The following is a 5,713-nucleotide window of genomic DNA, read 5'->3' on the forward strand; positions in this document are numbered from 1 at the left end:
AAACTGCGTACCTTTTATTTGATATAAGGATTGAATGTAAAGAGACTGAAAAACAAAATGTGGGTTCTTAAAGAAAACTTTATACTTTTTCGTGTTTATTAGTTTTGGCAAAGATGGGCGGTATGGAAAGAGCTAAAATTTGAAATAAATTTAATATTTTTTGTTCTAATCACGTCATTATGAGAAGTATGCCTTTTGTTTTATATGATTTCATTACTGCTTTTGATATTCTTAGTGATAAATGTTGGTTTTTTAGATTTTATTTTGACTAAGTGTGCAACAAGGTATTGTTTGAAGTCTGAACAATCTTGTTGGAGTAAAACCAGGAAAGTCTTAGATCACTGCATTGCTTGGCGTTTTGTTTTTTGACTGTTGCTACTGCTATGGCTACGGCCAAGATTCGGAGGAGTAGCTTCTCTCAAAACCTTTCCACTACAGCCCCATCTCTAGGCCCTGGACTTATGTGTGGGCCTAATGGCACGGTCTTTCTATCTTCTGGGATACACGACCTTGACAGTAATGCATACACATAATTGCCTAACATTATCTTATCACTGACTTGAGTGATGTGTTCTCTTATTCGATAGTTTTTACTTGTTATGCAGAGGTACTGGGTGGTGGGTTCCCTTTGGGAAGCCTGGTTATGGTGATGGAAGATACAGAAGCACCACATCACATGTTTTTGTTGAGGAATTTCATGGCTCAAGGACTTGTTCACGGTCAACCTCTTCTCTATGCTAGTCCAGCCAGAGATCCAAGGGGATTTTTGGGTACTTTGCCCAGTCCTGTTGTATCTAAAGATGACAAATCCCGGGAACCTGATCCAAATCAGGTCCCTTTATCTTTGACACTTGTTTTCTTTGGTTTCTCAAGTTTGTTTGAATTATCTTGTGTTTAAATGCTCAGATTGTGAATGTTGTATTCAAAAAAAAAATTACAGGAGAAATGTATGAGAATTGCTTGGCAGTATAAGAAGTATTTTAGTGAAAATCAGTTCACTTTTGATGGCTAAAGAGGTAGTTTATCCCTAATTACACTCCTCATTTTTCAGTTGTTGTTTGAAAGTGCACTATTCTTAACTAATGCTCAAGCTACTGTCACTTTTCTGTTGTTTGTTTGAAAGTGCCATGTTCTTAACCAATGTCAATGCTATCACTCTTCAGTTACTTATCTGAAAAATGCCCTGTTCTTAATCAGTGTTCATGTTATTTTCTTTTTTAAAGTACAAGTGGTCTCTCTTTATGTGAACATGGTGTAGATGGAAAACGTGAGTACTCTAATGAATTTGACTTGCAGAAGCCCCTAGAGAGGCACTTAATCAATGGTCAGCGCATAGATTGTGTTAGCATCCAAGATTTTTCTGACCTTTCCACTCTTCAGGATCGATGTGCAACATTTTTATCTCAGTTCCCACATTATCATTGTTTGCCTTCTTGTTCATATATTAATGATGCTGGAATTATTTGATCATGCTGGCATATTTTCTAGTATCTTTCAGTTCCCGCGGAATTATTTGATTTTATTATTACTTGTTATGTCATCTCCCTTATAGATGTATGAAGAATCCTGTATGAAGCTCCAAAATCTTAATTTTAGTGTCTTTGACTAACTTGCCATTACCTTTCTTTTCCTTCTTTCCATTTGGTATACATGTCGGTCATTCCTCTTTTTCGGCAATCTTGTAGAAATGATGGCAGCATTTCTTATGCTGGTCGTATCGCTATCCAATCATTTTGTGCTCCACAGTGTGCATATTCTAACATGGTTAGCGGAAGATTTTTTAGATTTATTGAGCTATTATAAATTCATGTTTCTTTTCCTTACGAGTGCTTAAATATAAGATGTTTTTGGACCATTGAAGTTGTAGAAGTCATAGTTTTGGAACTCACTTTGATGGTATGGCATTTTTAAAGGGTCATAATATGAACTATTGCAGGAGTAGGATATGCTTAACTACTATTAGATCTCTCAAAAGCATGGTACAGTCTTCGAATTCGGTAGCCATAATAACCTTTTCACCTTCCCTTCTTTCACCATTCTTCTGTAAAAGATGGCAACACATGGCAGACATGTTGCTTTCAGTCAAAGCAATTCAAGGTTTATTGTCAGTCTACCTCGTGCTCATCATTTGCACTTATTGGTTCCAAGTTTGTACCGACTTGTTAATATTTTGGATTATTCCTTCAGATGAAGACAAGAAGTTGGCACTACTCCTCACTGGTTACCAAGATATGGTTGGCTTTCTGAATGTGCACAAAGTGGCACGCATCAACACACAGGTTCGTAAGTATTAATCTTTATCCCAGTCTTGTACAGCTTTGATGCCTTATAAATGATAAGTGATTCTTGATTAGTCTGTGGAATATAGATAGTGTTTTTCATTTGCTTCAATTTCAAATACTTAACCCCTTAAGTTTATTCAATATGCTTAACTACTACTAGTACTACTATTATGCTAATATCAGATTTTAATACCCTGAAATTAATATGATCACAATAACAATGTTTCTCATTGTGTTTCTGTAATTGGCAACTCAATTTTATAATAAAATGTACCTAGTCAGTTACTGCTACTGTGAGTGTTTCTATATTGTATGTGCTTATATTTTTTTAAGGTTGCTTCGTGAATTTTGTGTTTTTTAGCCACAATTGTTAATGGTGCTTCACTTTTTCCTTGCAGATATTTGACATCATTGGTTATCTTTATCAATATCTTAAATTATTGCGTCAACTTTCCCCTCAAGAATGGATATTTAATTTTGTTTTGATAAATAAAACTAGGAATCTATATTTATTTCTAATTTTTGGTATTTGCTGTTGCATTCCATTAACTATTCCTTTTGTTTCTTTGTTGCAGAAAATTTGCTTGTTTATCCACCATAACATGTTATCTTTGGAGACTATGTCTATGAGTTATGGGATGAGGAGACGATAAGAAAGATTTTAGGTTTCTTCACTCCCAGAAACATGAGAATTGATGTAGTAACAAAATCCTTCAAGCTAAATGGTACCATGTTCTGTTCTATTTAGTCATCATATTATTATTGTAAAATATTGAACCATGTTTCTATGTTCCAAGAGTCTAAGAACAATGACAATCTAATTTGAAGTCATATGGCTTTCTTTGATTTGCAACTACCAGTTGGTTGGATTGTCCCTTTTACATTGTAAATTCCCACAATTATCATGTTTCTTATGTTATATTGATTTTGTTTAACTAAAATGTGCTTAATTTCTTTTATTTATACTGATAATTTTGGGAAAGCAACTGAGTGCATATACTCTCTGACACACAATGTGTAACATCCCAATCTATGGGTTAGTGACTAAATTGTAAAAATTTCAGAACTTGGTGACTAAAGTAGAAGAATGGAATAGTTTAATGATTTATTTAAAAATATTACCTGAAAAAATGTAAGTAATTATTAGATGAAGTGAAGGGCAAAAGGGTCTTTTGTAAGGGAAATAATTAATTAAAGAAAGGTTATATATTAACCACGTGGAAGAGAAGAGAAATCTACAAGCTTCCAGAGTTCTCTTTCTCTTCTTCTTCCTTTATGTGTGGGAACCCAAAACAAAAGTGAGTTTCTGGTTAGTTAGTTACTTGTTAAATTTAAGATTGGTTTATGATCATTAGATGATATAACTAAGCTTAAGGAAAGCTTAGATTATCTTAAAACCATAAGATGAGGAGTATATGAAGAATTAAAGAAAGGAAGTAGAAAAGTGAAATCTTGGATTAGAGTTCATAATAAGAATTAAAAGTGGGTTTGACTTGTCATCAAACTAATTAAGGAATAGGAAGTGTTAGAATTAGATTAAGAACATGTTGGAAGTTGAGTGAGATTCTTAAATTTTATATGGAGAATTGGATTTCTAAGTTTTAGAGGTATGGAATGGATAATAATTAGTTTAAGTAAGAGTATGCAAGTTAGATATATAAAAAGACGGGAAATATAAAGTGTTGAGAAAATTATGAAGAGATTTTCGTGCTAAAATAACATTTCTGGGCTATGTGCATCGATGCACATTCAATGTGTACCGATGCATCAAGGATAAATCCCAGAAATGGTTCAAGGTGTATCGATGCACATGAAGTGCATCGATGCACTCCTTTAAAATAAAAACATTGAATGCCATCAGTGTATCGATGCACAAGTAGTGCATCGATGCACCCCCTTAAATACAAACATCGAATGGGATTTATGCACTGATGCATAGATAGTGCATCGATGCATTCATCAAGGGATGCATCGATACATGTTGTAGTGCATCGATGCATACCTTCATTAAAAGATAAAAATAGCTTTCTTTTTATCCTAAGGAGTGATAGTTTAGAATATATCAATTAGTATACTGATATGTATTAATGTATTATTATGTAGATTTATAACGTAATCTCGTTCTGGAACAATTGAAGGATTAGAATCGAGTCAAAGCAATGCTAAGGTGAGTACATATTATAAGTATGGTATAATGGAATAAGACTTGTGATAAGTCTAATTCCTATGTTGATTTTCATAGCACTATAGTTATGAACATACATACATGATAATTATTATGATACATGCATAAAGTATATATGTTTATATGATTTGATAAATGATATATGTGAATAGATTCAAATGCACATGTGACATGGTAAGTGATATGAGTTATGTGATCACAAGAGAAATGACATGAATACATGAACATATGAAACATAAGAATAATGCCCATGGTATACGATATGAGAGCTATAGGTATAGTTGGCATGCCAAGAGTCGAGGGTTCTACGTGGTCCTTCGGGACATATATGTATCCTTTGGAACATTTACAGGGTCTTTTGAGATAGATTTGATCCACTGGAATATATATATGGTTCTTAAGGAGTGGTCCTTCGGGACAAATACAGTACATAGGTCATTCGGGATAAAATTTCATAGCCCCTAGTGGGACCCATACGAGCTGTGGTGACAACATAGTGCATAACCTCAATGTACTCAAATACCTTGAGTTCTCAAAAATGTACATGGGCCTATAAAAGGTTATCAAAGGTAATTGCATTGTTATAGTTATATGTTACCATATTATTATTGTTTACATTGAATTGTATATAACATGATTTAATGGATAGATTGCATGTTCATATTCATACGGAATGCATTATTATTATATTTATATGTCTCACTAAGTCTATGACTTAGCGTGTAAGTGATTTACACGTAGGTACCAAGAATCAGGAAGAGCGGAAATAGGGTGGTAAGAACAGCAACACTACTAGAAGATCAGATCAGAAGTAACGGATAAAGTATGTCTTTTGTTGTGTATAGTGTTGGCATGTAAGAAAAGTGTCTGGTACAAATGCTCTGATCAGTTTTGTCTTGTTTTGGTTAACTTGTGTAAAGTAACAATGTTATTTTAATGAAAGTTTTAAATTTCCTTGATTTTTCGTCAAGAGTCAAAGTTTGAAAAGTCAATGTGACACCTCGGACTCATATCCGGGTCGGGTACGGGTTGAGGGTGTTACACAATGTGTGTCATCTTCATTTATGACGAGGGCTTCGATGACACACAATGTAAGTCATATATGTGTATCATAAATTTATGACACACAAATGTGTGTCATCTTCATTTATGACGGGGGCTTCAATGACACGCAATGTGCGTCATAAATGAGTGTCATAAATGCACGTCATCTTAAATTCATGTCGGTGGCTTCAACGACAGGCAA

General features: G+C 34.0%; 1 pseudogene; it reads left to right on the forward strand.

Moving 5' to 3' along the window:
• The first annotated feature begins 331 nt into the window (after window positions 1–331).
• LOC120170361 lies at window positions 332–2,935 on the forward strand (annotated as a pseudogene).
• The last annotated feature ends 2,778 nt before the right edge of the window (window positions 2,936–5,713 follow it).

The sequence above is a fragment of the Hibiscus syriacus genome, unplaced genomic scaffold (genome assembly GCF_006381635.1).
Source record: "Hibiscus syriacus cultivar Baekdansim isolate YM2019G1 unplaced genomic scaffold, ASM638163v2 tig00111779_pilon, whole genome shotgun sequence".
Lineage (NCBI taxonomy): Eukaryota > Viridiplantae > Streptophyta > Magnoliopsida > Malvales > Malvaceae > Hibiscus > Hibiscus syriacus.